The sequence below is a fragment of the Microtus pennsylvanicus genome, chromosome 2, assembly GCF_037038515.1.
Source record: "Microtus pennsylvanicus isolate mMicPen1 chromosome 2, mMicPen1.hap1, whole genome shotgun sequence".
NCBI lineage: Eukaryota > Metazoa > Chordata > Mammalia > Rodentia > Cricetidae > Microtus > Microtus pennsylvanicus.
In genome coordinates, this window is record NC_134580.1 from 83,824,712 (window position 1) to 83,840,249 (window position 15,538).

Genomic DNA, 15,538 nt, shown 5'->3' on the forward strand with positions numbered 1-15,538 from the left:
AAACCCTGAGCAATGCCTGAGTGTTTGCTAGACTCCCACTCTCCTGTGCCTGCCTCAGAACTCTCACAACCATTCCTGATTCTTCCGAATATAAAACCAATAGCAGCCAATTCCAGGCGTCTGATCCCGGGCATTGTTTTGTAGTGTTTATGATTGCTATAGAGATGAAAAATGTTGGGGCTGGCAAAATGGCTCAGTGAGTAAGGGTGCTTGCCTCTAAGTCTGAGGGCCTGAGACCAACATGGTGATACCCGGGACCAGCTACAGAAGCCTGTGACTTTAAACACCCAATTCAAAACCTCAGTGCAAGGCCACCCTCCCTGTTGGAGCTTGGGTTTTCTTTTTTTTAATGCCTTTTTAAAAAATTTTTTATTGAGAAAAGGAAAAAAAAAGTTTCCACCTCCTCCCTAGCCTCCCATTTCCCTCCCCCTCCTCCCACCCTTCTCTCCCTTCCCCCACTCCTCTCCCCCTCTCCAGTCCAAAGAGCAGTCAGGGTTCCCTGCCCTGTGGAAAGTCCAAAGTCCTCCCCCCTCCATCCTGGTCTAGGAAGGTGAACATCCAAACTGGCTAGGCTCCCACAAAGCCAGAACATGAAGTAGGATCAAAACCCCATGCCATTGTCCTTGGCTTCTCATCAGCCCTCATTGTTCACCATGTTCAGAGAGTCCGGTTTTATCCCATGCTTTTTCAGTCACAGTCCAGCTGGCCTTGGTGAGCTCCCAATAGATCAGCCCCACTGTCTCAGTGGGTGGGTGCACCCCCTGGTGGTCCTGACTTCTTTACTAATGATCTCCCTCCTTCTGCTCCTCATTGGGACCTTGGGAGCTCAGTCTGGTGCTCCAGTGTGGGTCTCTGTCTCTATCTCCATCCATCGCCAGATGAAGGTTCTATGGTGATATGCAAGATATTCATCAGTATGGCTATAGGATAGGGTCATTTCAGGTTCCCTATCCTCAGCTGCCCAAGAAACTAACTGGGGACATCGCCTTGGGCTCCTGGGAGCCACTCTAGGTTCAAGTCTCTTGCCAACCCTAAGGTGGCTCCCTTAACTAAGATATGTGCTTCCCTGCTCCCCTATCCAACCTTCCTTTATCCCAATCCTCCTGTTTCCCCAAGTTCCCCCCATCCTCCCCTTCTCACTTTTTTCTCCCCATCTCCCCTTACCCCCATCCCACCCCACCCCCAGCTTGGGTTTTCTTTTGGCACTTGGAAGCATTTACTTTTTATGTCCTATAACTGTGACGCCACAGTGCAGAGTAGATGGGGGTCAACACAGAGAACCAAAAACAACCGAAGCACAGAGAATAATGACTGCGAAGTGCTCATCCCTAAACAAGATATCCGTGTGACATTCCTGCCCCGAGGCTCAGGAAATGTCTACAAGAGAGCCAGAGGTCAGGAGGACAGCTGTGAACAGTGGTTTCTGGACACGACCGGCAATTGTGCGAACTCGCTGCAGCCACGCTTGCCTGCAAATGACCTACGCAACATCAGTCTAGCTGCTATCTGGCATGGACGGTGGGCACTCACGAAGACCCACTCTCAGAGGAAGCTATTGGCGGTCTGTGTTGGCTGGGAGAGAGAGAGAGAGAGTCAGATTTCCTCAGGGTTGGAAATTTCCAGCAGGTTGCCAGGATAATTTGTCTCAGTATATTTTTACACACACACACACACACACACACACACACACACACACAGATAAAATTAGGAAGGGGACTATAGGGAGAAGTAGGGACCTGGGAAGAAGTGGAGTGGCAGGATGAGTCATGGATTTAATCAAAAGAAATGTATTAATATATGAAAGAAATAAAATTGTCTAGCTAATGTATGGGGGTGTAGCAGGCACTTTAATTGTTCAGCTCAGCATACCTTGCCTGAAGTGGTGGTTTGTGCAACCCTCTAGGTCTGCTTGCCCTAGCTAGCCCCCTGTGTTAATACTAAGGAAGCCCTGTAAATCGGCTGGTGACCCTTGGCAGTTTGCACTGGCTTACATTCACCAAGGCCTTGGTTGCCATGCATCTTAGATTGACAGCAATCTCTAGGCACACAGTGTTTATCAAGACCATGCTATTTGACTGTCCATACCTGGGACATTCTACTGAGCATTTTGTTTTCTACTGAGCTTTGTTAGGTCCAGCGCTATCAGGGAAGGGCAAATCTCCCTTCATTCGCAGCTACAAGGCATGAAATAACATTCTCCAGCACATGGCTTTAGCAGCCATCTGCTGCCTGTATATCAGGTAACCGTGAATGTGAACATGCCCTGTACACACAGTTTATGTCTGCTTTCCCAGACTGCTTTCTAAAAGTTGAACCAGGTGTCTCATGCTTTAATGGTGTATTTATTTTTTTATCAGTAGTGGGACGGAAAGCTGAGATAGTGTGGATCAGACCCTATTTTGAACAGGGCTGTTGTGGTTTTCAAGGTGCATGAGATGTGGGTGCAGTGAATGGATTCCTCCTGTCAGCACCTGTTTCAGACTGAATGAAGGATGCTCCGCTCATAGGAGATCCTGTTAGCATGAGAAGACTATCGCTGCTTGTCCTTCAAGGGCTGGGCGGATCACTGGATGCTTGGACCGATCAGCTAGTGACAGAATATTCTCGCTGTCTGCAGTAATGAGTGACAGAGGCAATGCTGTTCCTGCTGGTCTTTTGGTACTGAACCTGAGAGGCCAGTTGTGGGTTGGGCTAGAAAGAAATGGGAACATTCAGTAACAAGCATGGGAAGGAAGCTGAGCTTTGGTGCCAAAAATGTGTAATCACCTGGGCATGTTTAGTATAAAGGCTTATCATCTGGTAACCATGGAAACTGCATTTAGCTCACTGTTTGATAATCCTACTTATTAATTCATTTGTATTTTATCTGAGAGAGAGAGAGAGAGAGAGAGAGAGAGAGAGAGAAGAGAGAGAGAGAAAGAGAGAGAGGGAGAGAGAGACAGAGACAGAGAGAGAACCTTACTATGAATCCCAGACTGGCCTCAAACTTGTGTTCATCCAGTTTCAGCTTCCTAGTGCTGGAAATCTCGGTGTATGTCGCAATATGTGCTTCTGATTATGGGTGTGTGTACATATGTGTGTACGTGTCTGTGCAGATACACATTCATGTGTGTATAGAAGCCAAAGGTCAATGTCTGGTGCCCTCCTCAAGTGTTCTCTTATATTTTTGAGGAGGCCAGGTTTCTCACAGAATCCGGAAGTCATCAGTTTTGCTAGACTGGTTGGCCAGTGAGCCTCAGGGATCCTCCTGCCTCTGCCTCCCCAGTACTGACATTACAGATAAGTCCTGTCGAACTTGGATTCTTCTGTGGGTGTTGGGAATCTGAACTCAGATCCTCATTGTGTGACAAGTACTCTATTCTACCCATTGATCATTTCTCCACATCTTGGTCATGCAATTTTTATTTTTTTTTTATTTTTATTTTTTAGATGTGGCAATAAGCAACATCTGTCTTAGATGGGATTTCTAAGAAATTGGCTCTGAATTAGAATTTTTCCTGCAGGACTTCTTTGGAGAAAGTTCTTAAGAACAATACTTCTTAAGAGGGTAAGGGAGGATGGATTGGGCATAGGAAGAAAGGAAGCCTGGATATTGGGGCATTTAAGGGCTCCTCTGAGTCCACGGGAGTTCTGTAGCTGGGGTGAGTTTTGCAGGGTTGCACTAAAATGAGACCTACTTCACCCTAATTTCTACCTCTGCCATCCACTCACTAGAGGACAAAGGTAATCCCCGGGGAGTCAGCCTAACTAGGAAAAGGCAGTTTCCTGGGGATGGAGTCTACTGTGAGCTGCCAGACACTGCCCACAGCTAGGATAACTGGGACACACCCCGAAGGGGGGGATCCAGGCAGTGTGCCACAACGTTCATTACAGCAGCAATGGAGAGGGAGAGGAGGGGAGGGAGGAAGGAATGAAGGCAGAAGGGAAGGAGGAAGATTGATTCATAAAAAACCAATTGCTGGCTCTTACAGTATAAAGAAAGAAGAGTTTGTGTTGGCTTGCAGTTGCAAGGGGTCTACTCATGACTAAAGATTAGACATGCGGCCTGGACCGTGTGACTGACAAGTAAGTAACTTGGACCTTAATCCCTCCCTCCTTCCCCCCTTTTCTCTCCCCCCTCCTCCCTCCCTCCCCTCCTTTTCTCCTCCCCCCTCCCTCCCTCCCTCCCTCCTTCCCCCCTTTTTCCTCTCCTTCCCTCCCTCCCTCCCCCTCCTTTCTCCTTTCTTTCTCTCTCCCTCTCTTCCTTCCTTCCTTCCTTCTTCCCTCCTTTCTTTCTTTCTTTCTTTCTTTCTTTCTTTCTTTCTTTCTTTCTTCTTTCTTTCTGTTGAGATAGAGTCTCATTGTGTAGTTTTGGATGGACTAGAACTTGCTATGTAGACCAGGCTGGTATCAAGTACACAGAGATTAACTTACTTCTGTCCCCAAAGGCTGGGAATAAAGACAAGTACCACCACAAGGGAAAGTACTGTTCTTTATATTTCATGAAAATTGTGAACTTATAGCCTGCATACTAGGTTAGTGAACATTTGCTATGCACAATGAATTTCATAGTGCAATCCCTGACTGATGAAAACCAAAACACACAAATCTACTGAAGAAAAAACAGGTTGCTCAGCTATCAGGTTATATTTCTGTGTTATTTGTCATGATTTTAAAAGTAATTTTCAGGCTAGAGAGAGAGCACCCATATCAAGCTGTTCACAGCTGTTGGGATAATCTTTGGTACACTGAGTGAAGAAGTCTCTGTCTTTCCTTGCCTGCCTTCTGATTGGCTTAATAAAGAGCTTAATATTGTCTCAGTGTCACTGTCCAAAGAAAGACCTGTTCTGCACAGCTGCCTGTAACTCCAGTACCAAGGGACCCTCTACCCTTGACCTTCTCCTTAGGTACCTGTATCCATGTGGTGTACAAACAGACAATCAGGCACACACACACACATAAATAAAAGTAAGTAATTTTTGAAATTTAAAAGTAGTTAAATAAAAATTTCCAAATTCAGTCTACTCATTTTGATTTATCTTGGTATACATTTTTGTAGAAAGTAGCACTAAAGACTTTCACATTTGAGTATTTTATTGTTGAATGTCATTTGAGAAATAAGACCTCTTTGCTCATATTCTCACTCCTCCCACTCTTCACCTGGACTTTGGGATCTCAGTCCAGTGCTGCAATGTGGGTCTCTACCTCTGTTTCCATCAGTTGCTGGATGAAGCTTCCATGTTGATATTTAAGAGAGTCATCAGTCTGACTACAGGGCAAGGCCAGTTTGGGCAACCTCTCCTCTCTTGCTTAGGGTCTTAGCTGGGGTCATCCTTGTGGACTCCTGGGAATTTATCACCAACTCCAGCCAGACAGGCAAGGAACCAGCATAGGTCCAAACCAGTCCCTCTGAATGTGGGTGACAGTTGTATGGCTGGGGCAGACTGAGGAACCACTGGCAGTGGTAACAGGATTTATCCCTACTGCTTGTACTGGCTTTTTGTGAACCTATTCTCTTTGGATGGATACCTTGCTCAGTCTAGATATAGTAGGGAGAGCCTTGGACCTTCCCCAAAGCAATGTGCCTTACCCTCTCTGAGGAGTGGATCAGGGGTACGTATGGGGGCTAGATGGAGGGAATGGGAGGAGGGGAGTGAATGGGAACTGGGATTGGTATGTAAAATGAAAAACAATAGTTTGTTATGTTTTTAATATATGTGGATATAGATATATGTGGATATCTATATGTGGATATATATATATCTTTTGAATATGTGGAAGGACCAATGAACCTTTGAATTAATGAATGAGTAGGTGAATTAATGAACCTTCTGCTTAGCTCCAGTGCTGAACACATTTCCCATCCATTACATCAATGTTATTGGTGTGCACGGGGCAGTGAAACAGATTTTGAATTCTTCTCTTTAAATTTGACTGGGGACATTGCCCACATTTCTGGCTTGCTTTTAGGATGAGGTCGGTGTGTGAACCATTTACAGATCCTTTTTCCCTACTCCCGATGTCTCTGATTAAAACACCTTTAGCATTCTTCACAAAGGAAGAAGCGAGTTCCAGAGAGTCTGGATTCAAGGTCCCAACTGTGGCGTCTGTTTCCACTGGGGCAGGAAGGTCTAGCTGGTAGGTTAGACCCTGATGTAGGATGCCCATTGTCAGCAAACCCACAGATTCTTCCAGGAGGAAGAGCCAGGGCCTTCCTGATGGTGATCCCACTGAGTCTGGGTACCGCATTGTAGGGCTTGTCTGTGTGCCTCCTCCACGTCACTCATGGTACATGTTCATGGCTCAGAAGAATTCACTGTGCTAACAAACGAGTGAGCAATCTAATCATCGAAAAATAAACAGGAAGGGCTGCCCTTTTGTTCAGAATTGTGAAACTGTGCCTTCCAGGGACGTGGGAGTGCTAGCCTGTGCAGCCTCCCAGCTTCCTAACTTTAGCCAATACTACATTTAGCCTCAGTCACATGTATCTATCAACAAAGACTACACTTTCCACCCACACCCACACCAATGCTCCTGACTAACATCTTAATTAAACTAATGACGCATCAATCAATCAACTAGCATTGGTCAGGCACTGTGTGTGTTGCATATATATATGAGGAGCTGGAGAGATGCTTCAGTGGGTAAAGAGCTTGCCATTCAAGCATGAGTACCAGAGTTCAAAACCCCAGAACCTACATGAGAGCCAGATATGGTGGTGCTCATGTCTATAATCCCAGTACACTGTGGCAGACGAGAAGTGAAGGCTGGCTAATCCTTAGAAACTTCCAGGCCAGCTAGCCTGGCATGTGAAGGAGAGGTGAGATTCTGTCTCAAACAAGGCAGAAGGTGAGGAGTGACGCTGGAGGTTGTCCTCTGACCTCTGCATGTGCCATGTAGCATGTGCATATCTTGCATGTGCTAATGCATCTGCACACTCATGCTTCATATATGTACATACAGGTGCATGCATGCAAACACACACACACACACCTGGAAAATGTGAATAAAAAATAGGACCATGTTTTTGCTCTTAATCAATTTTAAGCCTTTTTGGGGATATGGATTTAATTTTTTGCAAAAACAAACTAACAAAGAAAAAGCCAATACAGCACAGTTCCACCTGTGTGGTTCAGAGGAGGAATAAAGGAAGCTAAAGAAAGGATTGTCATGGCGGTAACTGGTGTTTGTTGGTGAATTCTGTGTAGATTGTTTCTGAGAACGTGATTAAGATGTAACTTCACCTCCTCATTGTGGCTCAGGGTTGCTTTCGAGCTGCCATGTCTTCTCTTGTATCTTGCCTTCTGGCTGAAATGCAGTACTGGGACGTGAACTCCAGGCGTGAAGCCCTCCACAAGGTGGAGGGTATCTAGTGGGCAGGACCGGCAAAGATCTTAGCTGGTAGAGACAGAGGTGTGGAGAGAGTCAGAAAGGTAACAGAGTGGAGCCTGGACCTAGCAGAGAACAGACATTATGGAGAGGAGGGGTTGTGACCGCGAAGATGACCTACCAGGTAACGATGCTTTGGCAGGTCAGTGGAGAGGCTGGGGTGGTTCTGGACTGGGCGCCGTGTAGGGATTCTAGAAGCCTGAGGTGGGTAAGAGTGGAGAGAGGAGGCAGGTGCTGGGCTGGAACGGAAAATAAAGAATTAGTAGGTGTATGGGGACAGTTAGCACCAAAAGATGAGGAGGTTGCTCAGTCCAGGTAACCAAAGCCCAGCGGGCCCAATGATCCTGAAGGAAGTGAGAATATTAAAAACAGCAGCGAAGGACTGGAAGGCGACAAGAATCTGACGAAGCGCTTTTCCGACATTGGATGCAGGGAGCCATGGGTTTAGTCCAGAATTGCAAGAGCCTTTGCCGGTGATGGGCATCTACTAGCAGACAGCGAGAGGGCCCTCGAGAACGCGGAACTTAGTGGTGACCTCGGAGAAGCTTTAGATTCCCTGGCACACTATTATAGTCTCTAGAACAGTGGTTCTCAACCGGTTCCCCACCCATTTGGGCTCGAGTAACCCTTTTACAGGTTACATATCAGATATTTACATTATGATTCATAACAGAAGCAAAATTGCAGTTATAAAGTAGCAACAAAATAATTTTACAGTTGGGGTCACCACAACATGAGGAACTGTATTAAAGGATTGCAGCATTAGCAAGATTGGAAAACCACTGGTCTAGAAGATCCTCAACTCTGTTGCAAATCTTTTTCAAAGATTTGTTTACTTTTATTTTATGTTCTGCCTCATACTGGTACGGGATCCATGTGCATACAATGCCTGAAGATGCCAGCAGAGGGCGCTGCATTCCCTGGAACTGGAGTTACAAAGGGTTGTGAGCTGCCATACAGGTGCTGAGACCTGGAACTGGGTACTTTGCAAGAATGGTAAGTTCTCTTAACTGCTGAGCCATCTCCAGCCCTAACGCTGGGATTTTTTTATCACTTCTGCAGCGCTTTTGATTTAGTTAAGTGGCATGTCTACGATTTCTGAGACCCATGTTAGGGTAAAAGGACCTAAGAGCGAGGCCTGGCTGTAGGATTCTTTCAAACAATGTTAACGATTTACTTATCTACCAATTTGTTTTCAGCAGCTCAGATCTGAGTAATGTGACCAATGGGTCTCAATGTCAAAAGATGAACCCACCTTCCCTTTCAGTCCTGTATTGGCCCAAGTGTCTGTTAGGAACCCAAAGCATCCCAGCTCTTTCCAAAGGCATTCAATTTTTTTATTGATATTTATTGAGCTCTACATTTTTCTCTGCTCCCCTCCCTGCCTCTCCCCTCCCCTCTTGAGTCCTCCCCCAAGGTTCCCATGCTCCCAATTTACTCAGAAGATCTTGTCTTTTTCTACTTCCCATGTAGATTAGATCTATGTAAGTCTCTCTTAGTGTCTGCATTGTTGTCTAAGTTCTCTGGGATTGTGGTTTGTAGGCTGGTTTTCTTTGCTTTATGTTTAAAAACCACCTATGAGTGAGTACATGTGATAATTGTCTTTCTGTGTCTGGGTTACCTCACTCAAAATAATGTTTTCTAGCTCCATCCATTTTCCTGCAAAATTCAAGCTGTCATTATTTTTTTCGGCTGTGTAGTACTCCATTGTGTAAATGTACCACATTTTTCTTATCCATTCTTTGATTGAGAGGCATTTAGGTTGTTTACAGGGTCTGGCTATGACAAACAAAGCTGCTATGATTATAGTTGAGCACATGTCCTTGTGGCACGATTGAGTATCTCAAAGGCATGCATCTTATTAGCAGGGCTTGACCTGGACTTTAAAAACAAGAGGAGGATGAGGCAGGATGCATCGGTGGAATTCAAGTCAAATATATATCCAGCAACTGCCCTTACAGGGCTTACTTTGTGTTAGGCATAAGCTAACATAAAAATAGACAGCAATCTTAAAGTTTCTGAGTCTATGTGGCTTTCAGGCTCATTTTCCCCACATACCTCAGACTCTATCAAGGTAGTTGTTTTACAGATGAGATTAAAACTTTGCTATCCTTAGCGTGGAAGGGATGACTCACTTGGTAAAGTCCTTGTTGTGTAGACACGAGGACCTAAGTCGGATTCTAGTGTGCACACACACACACACACACACACACACACACACACACACACCAGGTGTAGCAGAGTTAATTACTGTGTGGTTATAATCCCATTGTGGGAAATAGAGACAGGAGGAACCCTGGTGCTCAATGGCCAGTCAGTCCAGCCAAATCAGTGAGTTCCAAAGTTCCAGGTTCAGTTTGAGACCTTGTCTCAAGTGGGGAGAAATTGAGGAAGATTAACATTGCCCCCTAGCCTCCATATGCTCTCTCACTCATGTGCTCACATGCATAACACACACACATATGCACACACACACAACTTGGCCACTCTTTTCTGCAGGTCTAGGGTGAGTAAGGCCCCCTCTAGGCCTGTTTTATTAGAACCCCGATTTTGAAAGGCCCACCCTCTACTTGTTTACAGCAGGTCTAAGAGTTAGAGGTAGGCACCAGCCCTGAGCTGGGAGCATTAACAACTTTTCCGAGGCCACTTTGGGCTCCACTTCAGGGCCCCAAGCCAAAGTGGCCATATGTGTGTTGCTGTGCGTGGATCTTCAAGTTCAAGGACAGCTCTGGTTCTTTTTTGTAAGCCCTCTCAGATCTCCAGCCAGCCTACACACTTAGGAAGTCACCCTGCCCTTGTGAAGTACAAACATTTGCAAAAGACGGCCTGGAATTCTGCAACCACTTCATTTCGGGAGGCTGGTCTGACGAAGACATCCCCATCAAGAATGGAGAGAAGCAGGCAGTGCCTCTTCCTAGCAAGAAAGAGCATCTGTGCGTCTTTCACCTGGGTCCCCATTGATCTAGTTAGCAATGCAAATGAGGCTCATCTTTCCCCTTCCCTTCTTCTGTAGAAATGAGGCCCACAGCCTTTTCCTCATGAGTGTGGCTGGCAGGGAATGCGCTTCCTACCACAGTTCACATGGGCACTGCTGCAGCTTGCTCTTCGTGTTCACGGTCTCCCTTCAGCGCCTTAATGCGCCCGAGCCATGTCAGGAATGTGTTCAATTATCAAACCCCAGTGAGTCTGAAACCTGATTCTGTCTTCTTGGATCCCATTAAAGGATGGGCTTTTTTATTAGGGTCACTAAAGAAACAGTTAACACTCACTGTGAGAGGTGGACTGGATTATCATTTTCTCCTCCAGGCTTGGTACCTGTCGAGTATCTCAAGCAGATCAGTAGGCTGATGGTCATTGTGTGTCTTCAGGGGTTAAGAATTGACCATGAAAAACATTCCTTGTAACACTTGGCATGCACATTCCAAAAAAAAAAAAATCCCATCAAGAGGCTGGCAGTTTTAAAATTAATTATTTGAGCTTGAACAATTCAAAAGCACCATCCAATTAAAAAAGGTAATTCGGGACAGAGGTTATTGCCCATCATGTCTTCTAATTACTTTTCTGTATTTTGAAAAAACAAAAACAAAACATTAAGTGCTGAGATAATGAACTTGGGGGCGGTGTTCCGCAGCAAATCCCCGGGTGATGGAAAAACAGTGATGACTTCCAGACAGGCACACTGGGTCGTTCCCAGAGAAACCCGGGTTATAGGAGACAGCGGTTCTAACCCCAGGCTCCTCAGAACACCTTCACAACACACCACCCCAGGCTCACATCCAGTAAATACAAGGAAAAATAGACACAAAGCATAAAAAATTAACTTGGTTGATGTTTTAATATACACATATTTAAGGGCACCTACTTAAAGTGTGAACTTTAATGAGCTGCTTTTTTTTTACATTTTTATTCACTTAGTGTGCGGGTATACACATACGGATGCGTGCATGCTGCAACACACATTTGGAGGCAAGGGGACAACTTTCAGGAATTGGTTCTCTCTTTCCATCTTGTAAGTCCCAAGGATCCTCAGGCGTAGCTTGCAGCAAGCATCTCGGCCCACTGAACCATCTTGCCAGTTCCTACAATGAATTTTGGCGGATGTGCACGCAGCTGTGTATCCAGGAGTGTGATGGAGAAGCTGTGTACCCAGGAGTGTGATGGAGAAGGTGTGTACCCAGGAGTGTGATGGAGAAGGTGTGTACCCAGGAGTGTGATGGAGAAGCTGTGTACCCAGGAGTGTGATGGAGAAGCTGTGTACCCAGGAGTGTGATGGAGAAGCTGTGTACCCAGGAGTGTGATGGAGAAGCTGTGTACCCAGGAGTGTGATGGAGAAGCTGTGTACCCAGGAGTGTGATGGAGAAGCTGTGTACCCAGGAGTGTGATGGAGAAGCTGTGTACCCAGGAGTGTGATGGAGAAGCTGTGTACCCAGGAGTGTGATGGAGATAGTGGCGTCCGTCCGTCACCCAAGAATCTTCAGTCTCCACCATCCATCCCATGTCCTCAGCCGCTGACACACACAGGTCCGTCTTTCATCACTTTAGATTAGCATGTCATATCAACGGGACCCTGCGCATGCCTTTATAGCAAGATTTTCTCACTCAGCAAAATCTTTTCTAAAATCCCTCTACATTACCATGTGCAGCGGTAGTGTGTTCTTACTGATGACTGAGTAGTATTTCATTGGACAGATGTACCAACTTTGTTTAATTGTTCACTGCTGATGAATGTTTGGAGGCTTTTTCCAGAAAAAAAAATTGAGTGTATTGTATTTGCTTTAATGCCCCGCCTATTTGAACAAATTTACTGTTTGTGTGGATAACCACTTCTTTTAAAAGCAGAGTAAATGTAATAAATCTACAAAACTTATTCCAGTGTTATATGCTCAAAAGAGAAGTGGCTATGTCTTGGGTGATGGCACAGAATGTTTGTAATAAAGGAGCTAGCCTACGTTTGTAGTAATATGGAGCGGCGGCGGGGCTGCGTCCCCAAACACCCCAGCCGCCTGCCCTGCCCGGCTAGCTTATGCCCCGAAATAATTACACAGACACTGTATTCTTTTAATCACTGCTTGGCCCTTAGCTCTGGCCCTTACTGGCTAATTCTGATATCCCAATCAACCCATCTCTAATAATCTGTGAGCACCGGTCTTACCGGGAAAGATTCAGCATGTCTGACCTGCGGCTTGCTTCATTGCGTGCGCCTGCCTGGGAGAGCAGAGCATGGCCTTTCTTCTGCTCCCGAGAGGAGAGCTGTGGAGTCTGACCTCACTTCCTCTTCCTCCCAGCGTTCTGTTCTGTTTACTCCACCCACCTAAGGGTGGGCCTATCAAATGGGCCTAGCAGTTTCTTTATTGCTTAGCCAAAGAAATCAACAGATTGATATATGACACTCCCACATCATACGTTATTTCAGAAATAAATGCCAACTCTCCAGTGTTTCGCATGAGTTGTGCTTGGGCATTTTACTCTCAATATTTCTTTCTTTTGTAATGTCTCTGTATATATGATACACGTACATTTGTGTGTATATGTGCATATTCATGTGTGTGAGTGCAGGAACGTGGGGAGGACAGATGACAGATGATTGTCCTTACCCCCACATTGCTTGTTGTTTGGTGCGTACCAGGCTAGCTGGCTGCCAGCTCTCGGGGATCCTCCTGGCTCCGCCTCTCCCATCTTGTGGTAGGTAGTAGGTGGGTGATGGGTGGGCAGGGATTACAGTGGCCTTTACTACATCTGGCTTTACATCTGGTTCTGGGGATTCATGCAGGTTTTCACACTTGCATGGTGGATGCTTGGGATCCGAACTCAGGTCCTCAGGCACCTTACCAAGTGAGCCATCCCCCAGCCTTGTTGGTTTATAGTTTTAGGGCACAGGAAGGGTATAAGAAATGTTACCATGGTTTTCTTTTTTTTTTGAGACAGGGTTTCTCTGTGTAGCCCAGGCTGTCTTGGAATTCGCTCTGTAGACCAGATCCGCCTGCCTCTGCCTCCAGAGTGCTGGGATTAAAGGCATGCACCACCACCGCCCAGCACATTACCATGGTTTTAAGAGGCATAGATAGATGGAAATATTCTCTTATAGGACTTAGTTCTGGTGCAGTGCTTGGCAGTATAATTAATATTTACCAAATAAAAAGAAGTGATGAATGAGTTGTTAATTGCCTGAAATTTACTGAGAGTAGATCTTAAGTGCCCTTATCTTCCTTAGCGTTCATAAGCACACTCACAGGATGGTAACTGTGTGTTGATTATGTGATTGTGGGAATTATACAATGTGTGCACATACTAAATCATCACACTGTACAACTTAAGTTCACTCGATTTCATTTTGTCTTGAGGCAATGCTAGCCTTGCTCACTACATCAATTACCAAATTAATTTCAGCTTCGTTGTGCAGAGTGGGAGTGTGATGACCAGGAGAAACTTCCCCTCTTTCACCTGCCAGGATGGGACCCAGTGAGAACACTTTCTTAGGTGATGAGAACAGGAAAGAAAATTGCCTTCCAGGCTCATGACCATAAACTCAGCAATGGACTTCCACACAGACAGGGAATACTGATCTTCACGTTTGTGATGGTCCTTCCACACTGTTGGTGCAGCCTCTCCATGGGCTTTGTAAACACTCGAATGGCTTGCAGGGCAGAGGAAAACCAAATATCACATGTCATCAAGCAAGTTACCACTTTGCTTAACACAGCTATCTCCAGATTAGCAGTTTTTCAACCTTTTGTTAAAAACAGTGTTTTTGGAATGTATCCCCAAAGTGCTTATTCATTTTTGACACATAACTACTCATATATATTTTATAATTATAAAAGTAAATAATTTTTTTAAAAAAGAGAGTATGATAAAAAATAGAGAATTCCTATTAACAGCTAAGTTAAAAATGTCCATCACCTGGAATCACCTTAAATATATACATGTACACATTAAAAAAAAAAACAGATCTCTTTTAGGAAGCAATAAACTTACCGGGTTTCTTCCAGTCGACAGAATCTCACCTGTCCCAGGCACACACCAAACAGTGCTTCTGTTATACTTGTTGGACACACCACAGGCAGCATTCAGACCATAGACTGTTGAGACAGCACCTCCAGAAGAAGCAGCTACTGGCACTCTTTCTGTGGACTCCTTAGTAACCCCAGTCTAAGTTGGGATGTCCCCTCTATTTCTTCTGTCCACTACTTTTTCATATCCTTTTCCCTTTCCTCTTCCTTCCTTTATAAAAACATTTGGGTTTGAGCCTTGGGATAACAGAAAAATGCATCTTCTCAATCTAGCCCCTCCTCTGCCAATCTGGTCAGAGTAAACAAGGGCCTCGAGGAAAACCGGCAGTGAGTTCCTGGATGGCTTGCTGCGAGGAGGTTCTAATTGTCTGTGATTGGCCTCTGCCCTCTTGTGCAGATTGATGTATGAGGTGAATCGGTCATCAAGTGTTGGAAAAATTGATAGCAGAATAGCGTGGAGATCGTAGGAGATACAAGTTGTTTGAACAGAGCTTGGAAAATATTGCCATCCCCATTCCCGACCCCCACACACCCAATTCCTCCCCCGGCATAGGATTCCCTGAGATCACTGCTAGGCCCTCAGCTGGTCTTGGAGGTTCTGTGTGGAGTCAGACAAAGGGGAGAAAACAATCCATATGCTGTGGGATGTCTTATTCCTTCCCATTACTGTTCTCAAATCCACTATAGGAATATACATGTGAAAATTTTCTTTTTATCAGGAAAGTGATTTATCCTCACTCCACCCCAAGACTTTTGCTTATTGTGTGGTTTTTAGGGGAGGAGTGAGTGGTGACTTCTACTTTAGAACCACTGTCCTGGAGATGCCCCCAAACTCCTGGGGTAAGTTTCTCTTCCCTGCTTAAAGAAGGGAGTTGAATTTAGAGGGACCGCATTGGACATAATGTGTTGTGGGTCAAGGAAAAGCAATACAGGCTAGCTCCATGCTAATCTATGTACCTGGCCCTCTGTGCTCTTAGAATAATGGGCAGCCTGCACTTGGTGACATTTCCTTTCACTTCATACACTTGTGAGCTGTAGGTCGTAATTCCAACCCAATGATCCATTCGTAGGAGACACATGGATTGTGTCTGTGTAGACACTGCCATGTTAGAACATTATTCAGGTTACGTGACCACCTACTGAAAACTCCCCTCCGTGTG

At 45.4% G+C, this 15,538-nt stretch overlaps 1 long non-coding RNA gene across 1 annotated transcript in view; it reads right to left on the reverse strand.

The window, feature by feature from the left end:
• Positions 1–7,096: 7,096 nt before the first annotated feature.
• LOC142844962 (uncharacterized) overlaps positions 7,097–15,538 on the reverse strand; it is a 69,948-nt gene continuing 61,506 nt past the window's right edge. Inside the window, exons 3-4 of the long non-coding RNA XR_012909786.1 lie at positions 7,490–7,607; positions 7,097–7,377 (exon numbers count right to left, since the gene is read on the reverse strand). This is a non-coding gene — a long non-coding RNA (uncharacterized LOC142844962). The remainder of the gene's footprint in view (positions 7,378–7,489; positions 7,608–15,538) is intronic.